We start from the raw sequence: 15,164 nt of genomic DNA, 5'->3' as shown, positions 1-15,164 counted from the left end.
CCTTGTCTCTCAGTACATCATCTAAGCATTCCTTGAACACCTCCAGGGATGATGGCTCCAACACACTCTTAGGTTTGCCTTAGGTTTGAAAGTTTACATGATAAAAAACAGCAAATGGAACCAGACCAGATTTCACTCCTCTGACAATCCCACAGTTTCAGTAGGATCATTTTTCACTTTCTTTTGTACCCTTGGTCTACCCAGACATTTCTGAAGAAGGAATTAGCCTTGTCATAGAGAATGAATTCTGTTCTAAAGCACACAGCAAATTAAGTCACACACTTTAAAAAAAATTGCAATATTTAGTATACCGCAATACAAATAAGTTTCTAAAATGTCAACAATTTCTAAATAATTGCCAACTGTGCCCATGCAAATGAAATGCTGATAGAAACAGCTATGTTCTATTGTTCTCTAGATACATTCACTGTTTTGGGCAATCCTTCATAGTGCAGCAAAAAGGGTTTCATATTCATTAGCTGGCTCCCATTGGTTGGAAGCGGTTGATTTACTAAATATCTTGCTTATTAGTGTGGAGGCAGGGAGCAGAAGGCAATACTTCATGATTGCATTTTAATAAACAACGTTGAATATTTTTAGTAAGTAGCTGGCAGGAGGTAGGCTACCAGTTTTTCTTTATGATATGATTCAACTGATGGGTTCTCAAGTTTCCTTTAAGTCAACTGTGTCCTTTTCTGTCATATTCCTACAAATGCAGTCCTGCAAACAATTCAGTATGAGAATCTTGCCTGTGATAGTTCCATGGATTAAGTACTTGGTAGAGATCCCAACAAATAACACAACCCATTACTGACTCATTTTATGACCTTGAGCTAATCATGTTATCTACTCCTGTAGTGAGAGTGTGAAATTAGGAATCAACTTACGCAAAATCAACTGTATGCAATGAACTGCAGTTTGAAGAAGTAATAATTGGAGAAGCATCACTTTTTGCCGTGGGACAACGCTTAGGACAAGAATCAGTTTTAAGGTTTGAGTACCCACTACCTCAAATCCTCACCAGTGTGAGGATTACCATTCTTGGGAATCAGTAATGAGCCGTGCCTCACTTGGAAGCTTTGAGCATTAAAAAAGAGGTGTTATTTATGAGAAAAATTAATAGAGCTTCAGTCTGAGGAAATAAGAGAAATATATCAAAACAATAAGCAGAGCACTCACCCTTGGTAATTTTGGAAACATCTAGCTAATGCTATTCTTTATTCATCAGTATAAATACCAAAATACAAGCTGTGTTTATAACTTCTCTCTCTTTCTTCTTACAATAAATCCTCCTCCTGTCTGGAGATTCGACATTTCCCCAGCCCTGCTCATGAGAGATGCAAATTACATATCTACGCTGTCCCATTCCCACCTTAGCAGCCCTGCAGGATTTCAGCATGTTCAGTATTTTGCTCCAGGATGTGTATGTACATCTGTGTGTATGGCAGAAGGCACAGGAAAGGGATTATTTTTCACTCTTGACAGCGTGAGGGATTTGAGCACCTATGTCAGGAACACTGCATCACCTCGCCAACGTGAAATGAAATCTGCTCTAAAAAAGCAGTGGAATGGCAGAGACAGTCTCAAATGCATGCTTTGAGAACATGGCTTTGGTCACACTATAAGTGGTGCTCAACAGAAGGAGACTGTACTTTCTGATTAGTCCAACTAGAGACCAGCGAAACACAGAGATTAAAGTCTGAGATTGAGTATAACTGACCTTCTTGTCATCCACGTGTTTTCTACACAATGTGGAATGAAACAGAACAGAGCACTGGCTCACTCGCAGCTCTTGTCATTCTGATTCTTGAACAAGAGATGAGTTTTAGGAGAGAATTAAACATGAGAAAGGTGAAATGGAATTTAGATCCAGATCACCAGCGTGTCCCTCATCTGCAGCCCCTGAGGACAACAGGAGACAACATACGGACTCCACAGGCTTTTGGGTCACATCCTAAATGCCCATATTACATTCAGAGTTTCCTAAATCCTGAATCAGTTCTTGCTAGAGAATATTACGCTGTAGTGAGCTCTACCCACTAGTTTCTGCCCACGCTTACGCTTCGCACCAGTGCACTTCATTTGATTTTAAATTTATTCTTTTCTTTTCCTCAGGGAAAAGATTGCTGAGATTTCAGCGCTGTTGTGATTTTGCACTGCCAAGTGTTCCTGGATAATGCCAACACTTGTTATACTTTGCTAAATGTTATGCTGGTACATGAGAAGCAGGAAATTAAAATAATTGATAAGTTTTCCTTGTTCTGTCTGAACAAAGCACAAGGCATTATAAAACGTGTTTCATAGAAACAAAACATACCGTGAGTTATTATAGCGTTCCTGGGAAACAAGAGATCATAGTGTGTAAAAAGGGTTTTAATCTCCAAGTGACCATATGGCCTATTTCCAGCCATCCAGAAAAGAAACACATATATGAAAGATACGCACGCAGAGAGATCCCTCACAAAACTCATTGAAATGATACAGACAACCCAGTGGCACCCTGTGCGAGCTGAAATGAAGCATCCCCAGATATGCCTGTGTGGTTTTCAGGGAGAACTCACAGTGTCACTAAGAAGTAGGCCAAGAAACTGTCTTTGCAGCCGTAATCCTGTCTCCAAATAAAAGCAATTGTGAGCTGAACCGTAGCGATCTGAAGGTATCCACTCTGCCCAGATTGCTGTACGCCAGGCAAGCACCACATCCAAACGTTTGTCTCCCCTGATAGCCGAAACGCATTCCAAGGATCTTTCTGAAGGATGGAGCAAGGAAGCTGTGTGACTAATCTCAGCAGCATCTACTGCTGGGTTCAGAACGACCTGCCACCAGCCCCGGCACACACAGGCTCCCTGCATCTCGGCCCTGCAGCACCACTCCACACAGGTGCCCGCAGGCTTGAAGGAATACGCCGTTCTTCCCTCCACAATTTCTCATGCTCCCAGAATATTTGTATGTTTTTGAAGGTATATATACTGCCTTTGCAAGGCCAGGTTATTAAATGCTGGTGTTTGCTACTATTTTTCTCTCCAGAGGATGGGAAAGAAACAGCAATTAAATCGCTATATTAGCACAGAAACAAGAGAAGCTACAACAGGTTCCCCGAAAGACAGATGATTCATATATTTCATAAAAACTGTACTGTAAGCGTTAGCTATCATTCCGAGATAACATTATTGTTGTATGCATTGTTGTACTTAAGTACTTCATTTATCTAAATTGAAGCTTCCCACTTCTGCTCACTCTGCAGGTCTTGGCCCTGCCTCAATGGAGCATAGTGTGTGTAGCATCTCTACCATTTGGAGGATGGTTTTCAGAGCTCCTTTGTAAATTGAGACTAATATTTTGGAAGGCAAGTTGTGATTTTGGGAATCTTTATTTTCAGATGAGTATGTCAATATCTTTTACATAGGACTGATGATTATTAAAAAAAGGGACTCAGCACTTCTGACAAATGGGCCAGTGCAGGTCTCTCATTTAAATATTCTGAAACAAAAAACATGAAGAGACAGTTGCTGCTCTTGAAAATGGTGTAAATTAACTTCAAAAAATATAACACTTTCTAAAGCAAAATGTTTTACCCCATCAAATGCCATCATCGTGAAATCAAAACATGATTCTTTTGTTGTTTCTAGAAATCTATCATTACATATTTCTTGCTGTTATTTAATAAGTTACTCTGAGTTTCTGTAAGGGTTGGGAAAAAGATTTGTCTCTTATCAATGCAATTATTTCCACTAGATTTTGTCATTGATAATTTTTTATTTTACTACTTCTCTGGCAATAAACATTCAGCGGCTCCCCAATTACAGCATATATTTCCCTTCAGTCTTCAGTTTTTTGAGGTTTGCCTCATCATTTCTCTGCAATTAGTACCCCCTGTCATTTACAAACTTCATTGTGAATAGAGCTGGGTCTCATCCCTCTTTGATGGGCCTGTGCCCATTTCAAGAGTGATGGGAATCCTACTGGCGTTTGTGGGAAGTTCTTTATTTTCTCAAACTTCTTATCCCCTCAATTTGCTCATTAAGACTTGTGAAGGTGGTACTCACTTTTTGATAGACTGAGGCTGTATTGCCAACCTGCTTGAGCCCTGGTATTGGCCTTGTATCACTCTCAAAATACAAACAAGGAGTAGGAAGATCAAGGTTACTCATCTCACAGTGATGTTACCATGCAGGCCAGATAAAATCAGATCTAGGAAATCAAACATATTTTAAATAAACAAATGTATTTGGCAACTGTAGGGGCCCGCCTATTCACTTACTGTCAGAGGAGTGGAAAAGCTGCTGGGAACCTTCCATGATGGAAGTTGTAAAATGGTCATTGTCACAGCCCTGAGCTGACTCTGCCAGTAGCATTTTTTATTTAGTATTTGCAACCATAACTCATGAGTTATTTGCCATCATTCTTGCCTGGAAAAGCCAGCCAGTGTAACCCGCCTGTCCTCCAGAAATGCATTCCTATATGCAGATATTTTTTGCTTTCCCAAAGGTGCTTATAAGAATCACTTCGCCATGCCAACTCTGCTGTATTTCGTTAGTATAGGACTGAGTTTCTTCACTTCCTCTCAAGACCTAAAAGCAAAATCTAAGCTTCTGCAACTGCCACTACTGAGCGCAGTCTTGATATTTTTGCACTTTTACGTTATCACTTTCACAAGCTGTGCTGACAGCGGAAACTGCTGGAGAGTTCACATTGCCAGAGGTTGGATTTTCACCCCATTGCTGAGTTGTAAACTCTCCTAGTTCATGCTGTGACCCAGCTGTAAGAAGATGTGTGACCAAGCATTAGATCTCTGGATCTACACTGCCATAATGCAAAATGGTGAAGATGTCAGAGCATACAAGTCAACAACTTGTTCAGGTGAAACTGTTTTCTCTTTTTTTGGTAAGCTTTGGAAATGTGCTAAAGAGTCAAGCAGAGACTACAAGGTAAAACCAAAAAAGCTGTCCTCTTCATCTAAAAATCAGAGATGGCAGCTTAATGTAATGGTGAAAATCTTTCTCGTTTTTGTTTTCCAGTCATGCGTTCTCAGGAACAGAAAAGCTATAAATAAGAAAGAATGACAACAAGATGCAAAAGGCAGAGGAGGTTATGTAAATATGTCTAAAACAAAGAGCTTCTCTTGCCTTGAGACATGTCAGAGTGCATACATTAGCTTAATTTAACTTACAAATATAACTGTCTTTCTTGCAACTGAGTTAAACTTGAGCCAATGCTTCATTTCATTTTACATAAACTCACAATATTTTTGCAGACGCAAAAGTCCAGAGAACACAAGGCAAGAACTTTGCTTAGAAGTCTCTCTTGAACACTATAGGAGAAAACTAAATAACAAATAAAAATAAAAATAAAAACCAACACATTAATGTAACACCTGGCAATTTTAGAGTGGAAGAAAGGTCAGTTCCAAACCCACTGCCCTCGTATTCAAAGAAAGGGCAAAGTGGGCATTGAGTAGCTACTCCCTTCTTCTCTCCCAGTTCAGGTTTTGATTCATTCTGACTTTTTACCAAACAGACCATCTATCTCTATTTTCCAAATCCTTTTTTCTTTCCTTGAATATCTTATGCTCTTAAAGCATAGTCAACTAATACAATTTGAGTTTATCTTTTTCCTACGCTGTTTCCTATTTGCTGTTACTGGAAAGTGGAACTCCATAATTGCAATTGGTGCTTGTTCTTCTGTCTAGTCTTTGGCAACTAACTGTAAGTCATTCTTTATAATGCCTGCATTTGCAGGGCCCACGCTGGAGTGTCATTCAAGGAAGAACCGGTAGTGAATCCTGCCCCATTTAAATTCCTTAGAAATTTGGACCACTTATCTTCTGCAATCTTAAGATTTGTCTAAAATCAAACCATCCAACTAAATAAAAAAATCCAGCACACAACAGGGTACTTATTTCATTGTTCTAGGAACATTGCTGCACTGGCATCCAAGATAGCTCTAGCTTACTCAGCTGACTCATTCCATTTATTTGTGATACCAAGCAAGGATTATAAGCCCCAAATGTACTGTTTGAAACTGAAAATGAAGCTTGAAAATATTTGAGCTTCGAAAGAAATACTTTTTCAAAGATAAAATTACTTCTCTTTCACTTATCTGATACCTCTAGGAGACCTCATCCTTGGAGTTCAGAACCAGAAATACAAAAATACTCCATGATTAGAACGCTTCAGCAGGGCTGGAAATCATGTGGCACATAAAACAAAGATACTGAAATTTCTAGACTAAAGAGAAACACCTTTGTGAACCTGAGCTTTCAGATGCTGCCACAATCTGAAACATTTGAAAATCTTCCCTCCCTCCTACATTTCCCCTGCAGAAAGGACAAACTCCTAGATGGAGTTCTGTGATGGATGAGTAACCATCCCTCAGCTGAGCTGACTCCATGTTTTCTCTCAGCACTCTGCAGGCGTGAGGTAAGAAATTTTAGGTTGTATTTTCAGTGAATGATGCTTAAGAAGAGAAAATATAAGACCAATAATTTATGGAGCAGTAAATGGCGGCAATTAACAAGCATGATAATTATCACCAACTCGCTACTTTGACAGGACATCTGGGGCTGAGCTTAATCCAAGAAAGAGATACTAGAAATGTGCTGGAAAGCTTTTTTTGCTACTAGAAGAGAACAGTGAAGTCGAAGTAGCAGAGATTGTATTCTCAGATCATATTTTCTTCTGCAAACTTTTCATATTTCCATTCTGATAGCTTGAAACATTTGTAAGAAGTTCTGGCAAGAAAGAGAGAATTCTTCTGAAACAAGAGGAGCATATGTCTCTACATCAGGATGCTTGTCTTTGTAACTCTAAAAATATAGAGAGCTTTTAGACCAAGATCAATTAAAACAGCTATGCACTTAGACTGAAAAACAGGCAATGACTTCATTTAAAAAAAAAAAAATAGCCCTCTAATAACACAATGCAGTCATTATGGCAAGATGATCATGTTGGCATGAATGCAGCATTGCAGTATGTCTCTGAAAAATATAGATTAACTCAGATTTATTATGAGTCCGCTGCTCACTACCCCCAACTGCTATTTTAGAAGAAAAAGCCAATATGTTGAGAAAACATTTTAGAAAGCTTGAAGCACATTTCAAAGTTGCAGTAAAATAATTGGAACCTTCTAGGGTTTCCTTAATTATGCATTTCAGCTAGCCCCTAAGTAGCGATTTAAAACTTGAATAAAATATATGAGCAAAGCCTGTTATTTTGCTTGAAATAAGATATTTTTTTTTCCTCCCAGACTAAGAATTTGAATGAAGTACTTTTGTTATAAGGGAAGATTACTGTATGTTATGAAATTATGTTGTCCTGCCAAGTTCAGATGCTCTCGTGAAATTATAGCAGACAGACCTGCTACAATCAGCAGAGAAAAACAAAATATAAAAACTGAAGCTGCAGTAGAGAAATTGCAGTTGTTTTGTCAAAACAGCAATTATGAAGTCCATCACGACTGTAGGATCAAAAGGGATATGAAACTGTTCGGACCAACAGATCCAGAAGTCCTATCGCTGGAGGAGAAATGAAAATTTTAACGGTATATCAGATCAGTCATTATACTGAAGAATCATACTGCCTACAGCCAGGCAGCGGACAAACTTTTGCTACAGTGTGTTATGGAAAAGAGCAAATCCAAAATTGTAGTGTATTCCAAAATGTTTACCAGTGGTTTGCAGGAACGAGGCTCTCCATGCAGCAGCTCACGCTTTGCAGAAATAAGTCAGAATGAGCAAGTACACAAAGCCCACGACTGCAACCTGCTGAAAGAGTGATTAACAGAAAGTCTTTCTGCAGTCATTTGCAGAGCACACATAAAAGGAGAGCGTTTGAAGTCTCTGCCCCAAATGCTGCACAAGGGCTGATGAAAAGTTTTGTCAGGCCACATCCATCAGCAGGGCGCTTGATGAGAAGCACAGAGGTCTGGTTGTAGCCACTGTGCTACGGCTTCTCTACAGGTGCATAGAAACAAGGCACTAAGCATTTGGTGAATTCTGGTTATCAAGTCTGCGCACCTGAACAACTAGCAAAGGAAGCAAGGGAGTAAGGGTAAAAAAGTTAGGTTTAAGATTATGAACTACTCATACTGGGCTCCATCTGCAGCCCAGAAGACCATCTGTATCCTGGGCTGCATCAGAAGAGGGGCAGCAGCTAGGAATGGAAAGGGATTGCCCCCTTCTGCTCTGACCTCATGAGGCCCCACCTGCAGCACTGCAGCCATACCTGGGGCTCCCAGCACCAGCAGGATGTGGAGCTGTTAGAGTAAGTCCAGAGGAGGGTCACAGAGATGATCAGAAGGCTGGAGAACCTCTCCTATGGAGATAGACTAAAAGAGTAGAGCTTGTTTAGTTTGGAGAAGTGAAGAGTCCAGGGAGACCACACTGCCAGCTTCCAGTACTTGAAAGGAACTTATAAACAGGGAGAGGAGCAACTTTTTGCACAGTGCTAGGACAAGGAGGAGACTTTAAACTAAAAGAGGGGAGACTGCGACCTAATCTAAGCATTTCTGCTCCAGCAGGATGGTTTGACTAGATGATCTTCCAAGAACCCTTCCAATCCCTGACATTCTGTGATTTAGGTTAGATGTTATACAGAAATCCTTTACCCAGAGGGTGGTGAGGTGCTGGCACAGCTGCCCAGAGAAGCTGTGGTGCCCCATTCCTGGAAGTGCTCGAGGCCAGGTTGGATGGGGCCCTGGGCAGCTGAGCTGGTGGGGAGCAGCCCTGCCCATGGCAGGGGTTGGGGCTGGGTGGGCTTCGAGGTTCTTTCCAATCCAAACTATTCTGTAATTCTATGATTTCCATTTAGGAAACATCAATCCTTTATTAATTTAGACCAGTGACAAACATGAGAGGAAAGGGAAACCCAAAACACTGGCTCTCCAGACCAAACAACTAGGCTGCCCTTCCCCTCCGTAAGCTGTCTTCCCTGCCCTGCAGGTGACCAATGACTTATTTACAGAGACATAATCATTCTTGCAACAACATCGCATCAACCATTTGTCAGTTAAAACAAAAAATAAACCCTTCCTAATTAGCTATCCAACTTCATATGGCAGCTATTCCTTCAGCCTGTAGAGAGACATTATCCTGCAGTGATGTGTGCCCTTACCAAGTAAAGTCCTGGTAAGATTACCATAATCTCTGGGCATTAGCAGCTCCACTTTGCAGATTTCTTCTACATTCCCACCAAAATGTTTTCCAAGTTTCTGATACCTGCCTTTGTAGATACACCATCTATTGTTTAATGTTAACATTGTTTAGGATCTGTAAACATGGGAGCACAAAAACTCTACCAAGATTTCTCTAAAAATATCATATTATTCTTTCAGTGAAGAAAACTAAGACTTGTGAAAAAGCAACTTAAAAAAAAAATAGCACCTGAATCACTGCCTCAATTTTTCCACTACTCTTTTCGGACATGCCCAGTGTCTGCAGAGACCCCAGGGTTTTGTTGAAGTTTCACCTCTTCCTGTCCCTGCAGCTTACCTGCATCTTTCTTTATCTAGCAAAGAAGGGCTGCTTGTAAGAAAAATCCCTTATATAACTGCTAGTCTTCTTCTTCAGGTAGAACATGCTGATAGCCAAAGTTCTATTTGGTTGTTTCCTTCTAGGCCACTGGCTCATCTGACAGAGAGTTATTTGCTTGCTCTTTATCCAAGGATAACAAACCTATGCAGTTAAACACAACAGTTTTCCCAATCTGCTTTAGGAGGCTGTCTTGTACACACGAAAGCACGTGTCACATGCGGGTGGATGGAGATGAATTCAGTCACGTACCAACCCATCACACTGCTGGTGGAGGGAAAGTCAACAAGTTTCACAGGCATGCTGATTCTGTTAGAGCTTTTAGTAATGGAACAGTCATTGGCAAAACACAACAGCAGCCAAGCCTGATTCCTTTAAATACAAGCTCTGACAAAACTGGGAACAACAGATGCAAAGTTTTGCTTTATTTCCATGGGAGAATGAAAACAAAACGCTGAAGCTTCTATGCAGAGGGGAGCGAAATAGTTACGGATGCCTCTCCCTCAGGCACAAAGCATGTGAGACCAAAGTGTGCTGTTAAAAAATGATTTGAGCTATTTGCCCCTGGTTACAGCTTGTGAGACACTGTTATGTAAGATGGTGCCTGCCTCTCAGTGAAATCGCTGTCTATGGACTTCTGTGAATGCATTTATGTTATTAGCATTCTCTTTCTCCACAAAAAAACCTGATAGTTATTGAAGTTGCATATTGTCCTTGAATGTTTCTTTTTTCTCTAAACTGTAAGGTTTATTTTGTGGTTCATCTACCATCCCTGCTTTCTTTATAATCTCTCAATACCATCTGTGAATTCAATTGGTGCCTAAGTTTTCTTCCGGTATTATTTTAGGTCACTTACAGAGAAACGAGTATCAGTATCAACACTAATCTATGAACTCTACCTTATTATTTTGCCACTCAAATGTTTTGGCTTCTCATTGTTCAGCCTGTTTTGCATTAAAACACATATTCTTATGTTTTGTTGCTTGGGTTTATCATTTTGTTTTCTTCAAAGAAACGGTTTAAGATGGATTCCCTCAGCAAAACCCATCTAGATTTTGCAGATCTAGCTATGTTTTTTCCATTGAAATTACAAATGAATCAAATAGAGCAATGAAATCTGCCTGGCTTCCCTTAGAACTACGTAGCCTGGAGCATGTCTAGTTATAGTCATATATGACTGCTTACACAACAATTATTTTAGTATTTACTGTATAGGAAGTAAATATATTGTATACTTCTATACATCCTGCTACACATACTTGATGGATGATGGGATATGCAGTATGTCTGCAGCACATCAACATTTTACTTCTGATGCACTACAATGATGCTTAGCCTTGCACATCTCAAGACACATATGTTGAGGATTTATATTATTAGAACAGGACCTTTAATTATGATTTTTTATATCTTCTTCCATGTAAGATGAAAAGAGAATAATCTCAATATTAATTTGCTTACAAATGCTTCCTTAATATGAAAAAATTCAAAAATGAGGGACAATTTCAAGAATAAATATATACATATATATATTAACGCTTCCAGGCAGCCACAACCATTAATTTAAGAAGTATCCCAGTACTTCTAATGACACATAATTAGGTGTAATGCTGCACATAATGATGTTCACATGCATCCTTTCTCTCTGGAGCACTCATTACTCAAGTGTATTTTCCACTGTGAAGCAGGAAGAACAGAAAACACTTGACTGTCCACATCAACTTATCTCTTCCTCACTGCTCAGACAGTTCTGTGCCTCATGCAATGTTACCAAGACACAGTGGTACAGAAATGGCTCCTCTCTAACCATCTGATGACCCCCATTAACCCCAGTATTCAAGGCCATGCAGCATGCACATCTTTCTGTTCCTATATGGCCAAAACACTCAGGCAGCTGTACTTACATTTTTCAAGCTATTTATCAGAGACAAAGGTGCTGATTTTACTTTGCTCTTGAACATTATAGCTAACACACAATAAATGTTACAGAATGACTGGAAAAATACCTAACATAACCCTGTATTCAAGAAATGTTGTCAAAAGGGGGAGGGGGGGGAGAGGAAGAGAAAAGTTTTAGGAAATATTTTGACTGATTCACTCTTCTACTTTCATGTTTGCCACTCATAGTTCCACAAGACTTGTCAGATCCATTTTTCTAAGTGGAAGACGTGAATTTTCTTCCTGTTACGCTCTGAGGAATTAAAAAAAAAACAACCAACAAACAAGGAAGGAGGCATCCAAAGGAGTGTTTTGTGACCTCGCCATAGTCTAAACGTTCTTCTCTTTGTACTTGGATACCATGATTAAGAATACTTAAATTAGAGTTTGAATCTTTAATCATGGTTATTGTAATAAAATCCTCTCTGGTTTGATGGATTTCACGTTAGTTCTCTTGGAGTGAACCCCAAACTGATTACTTAACAGAGAGCATTATCTAATTAATTATTTAGAGAAACAACTACCATATTACACACAGAGATTGAGTAGCATATGGTGACTCAGTTGCAATCCTCTACTCCTCATCCTAAATCCCATGTGGGAAACTACACTCTTCTTCTGAATATTAATCAAATGCTATCTGTATAATTCCAGAAAGTGAACTTTTTCCCTTCTGAATAATTCATAATTTCATCAATAGGAACAGAGAAGCATACACCCATCCCAGTTTTGAAAGCATATGTTACATGACCACAAAATCTTCACTTACCACGTTTCTGAGCAGTTCCTCGGCATTTGGGGGGCAGAATGGCGAGGCCGGACTGTTTTCAGTGGTGAGTGGAGACAGGACAAGGGGAAACGGCTGGAAACTGGAGCATAGGAAGTTCCGCACAAATGTGCGCAAGAACTTCTTTACAGTGAGGTGACGGAGCACTGGAACAGGCTGCCCAGGGAGGTGGTGGAGTCTCCTTCTCTGGAGATGTTCAAGACCTGCCTGGATGCCTACCTGTGCGACCTGCTGTAGGGAACCTGCTTTGGCAGGGGGGTTGGACTCGATGATCTCTGGAGGTCCCTTCCAACCCCTACAATTCTGTGATTCTGTGATTCTGTGATTTCTGTATGCTCCCCTGTACAACTCAACTCCCATCACTTCTCTACTATGGGAACTTCACCAAGCACATTACTGATGCCCAACACTCCCTGGTATCTTCCCAATGGGGGAAGCCCAATTACTCATTTCATCCATTCCCAGTTCACATGTGCTCAAAGTAACCTTAAGGAGACAGACTGAGATTCTGATATTCTTTAGCTCTTATGACTGATTCCAAGTCTATTTAGAAATCTATTTAGAAGACTACTGAGCCTCTTCGTGGCTAAGTTCACACCAGGCACACTATAGCTTCATTTAATCTCATTTGGTAAGCGTAGCTGCATTTTTTTTAAATTATCACTGATTTTATATTTTAACACAGCTAAAGACTAGAATGGCTTCAATGCCATTTATGCAAAAAAAAAAAAAAAAAAATTATAGAGAAAAACTAAGGTCTGTTTCAAAACAAGGTTCACCTTGTTTTTCAGCCCAAATATACCTCAAGTGTCAAAATCGATGTCAAATCGATCAGAATATGAAACCTCAGACTTCAGAACAGAAATGAAAACATGAAAAAAAACCTACATTCAGAAATAATTCTCCATGATGTCCTGCAGCCATTATTAGAGCCTCTTGCATGGCCTGAAAGGCAACACACTGCTAATCCTAAAGAAAGCCATGCAAAATCCTGTGCTGCATCCAGTCTTTTAAATCCACGTGGTGCCCACAGCTCAGCTGTCCTCAAACCCTTCAACAGCACTGTATAGACCACACTGCCATCTTGTACAAGTATTCTCCTCAATCAAGATGACCTCCAGACATCCGTTCCAACCTCTATAAGCTTGTTAAATCTGATCATTATATTGGATAAATATATTTGTAATTGTATAAATAAGATGCCTCCATAAGCCAACACCCCATAGGTGCTTCCCTCTGAGCTAGGTAGGGATACCCAAAGGCAGCTTCACCATCAGTCAGTCTGCACACTGCTGCCCAGCCCCAAGGTGTCACTGACTATGGAAGTCCTCATAGGTGGCAGCCTCTAGGTGGCCCCTGTTGAGCGGTTGGTTGGGCTGGGTGGACCCAGGGGTCTCTTCCTACCTCAGTCATACTGAGATTTGGCGATTATATGACACAGTTGACTTCAATTCCCATAGTGCTAATAGAAGTATGGCTCATTCATGGCTGATTTCTCACCAGTGCAATAGGACAAGGTGAGAAGAGCAGCAAAATTGAATCCAGGTTGTATCCTCTACTGTTTGTGAGTTACACGCTCCTGAAAAGAACAACAATGATTTATGCAAGCATTTAAAAGTCTGGATTGGTATGGAACTGGAGATAAAGAGTCCTACAGTGAGAAGGGCACTAAAACTAGTAGTGATTTCTCCCTAAGCATCATCAGCTTTCTCAGTGCCCCAGCAAGAATTGATAGCATGCAGAACAGATTCTTCGCTCCAAGATCTCAAAGTACAGGTTTCACTGACTGCCCACGCCTACCAGGACACGAGCTATCACAAACTAAATCTGCAGGAGAAGCAAGCAAATCTGCAGGGTGAATTTCACCTTCTACTTGCTTTAAACCATGTATTGTGCGCACGTGAACCTGTTATTTGCCAGTTCTCTCCTTCCACAGCTAATCATTACTCTTCACACGTTCTGTGTACTTTTTCACCTTATTTCTCTTTCCTTACTTCAGAGGTTTCTGAACGCTCTTGTTATAAGTAGGTACAGTAGCAGTGTGGTATCCTATATCAAGCTCAGAGCAAGGGCGATACATTCACAAAAATTGAAGAGCAAAAGCCTTAAGTAAAAGTTCTAGAATGCCTGAAGTTAGTTTGAATTACAGTACAGGGAGGGATCATCTCACGTAAGTGCATGTATTCATATCTTTGCAAAGCTCTTCACCCTAAAATCTCTCCAAGCAGCAATGGCAAAGTTGAGGCTCAGTACCCCTTTCTGCATTCCCATTTGCTACAGCATTTCCAGTCTGCTACTCCTCCTAGCTTTCATTGCAGCGGTTACTCTTCCTTCAGGGTAGCTGACACTGCCATGGGCAGGACATGGACATCCTCCAGCAGAGGTTCTACCACCCAAATGGCCTTGCAAACTTGACACAAGTGCAAAGAGTTAATTTCAGCTTTCTAATATTTGAATATCTTCCCTGGAGAAACCTAGGTATCTACAAGCATGCAGGTTGCCATGTGCTTTGGAAAGAGACTTCCTTCTGCTTGCACAGACTTGTCCCCAGCCTGAATTGTTCCTCAGATACCCACTATCTTTAACAGGTCTGGGTCTAAGACAAAAGTGACAACCTGTTGTTTCTTATGTTGTAACCAGAGAGAGACAAATAAATCAACAAGTGAGTTTAACAACATAAGCAACATATTACTCTTACACATCGTAGTGGAATCCACATTTTGCTTCTTGTTTTCTTCCGATACAATTCCAGCAGCTTCATCATCATGCACGGGCAATTCTGTTACTATGGTAAGCAATTTATTTCTCATTTTACTAATAGTCATTCCAAACAAGTAAAAAAATTGAATCCACAAATTTAGATTTACGCCTTTGGCAAAGGCAAACTGTTTAGTAGATTAACAGATACAACTG

This window comes from Tetrao urogallus (assembly GCF_951394365.1).
Source record: "Tetrao urogallus genome assembly, chromosome: 1".
NCBI classification, from domain to species: domain Eukaryota; kingdom Metazoa; phylum Chordata; class Aves; order Galliformes; family Phasianidae; genus Tetrao; species Tetrao urogallus.
The sequence above is the reverse complement of the archived record's forward strand: the minus strand, read 5'-3'. Positions refer to the sequence as shown.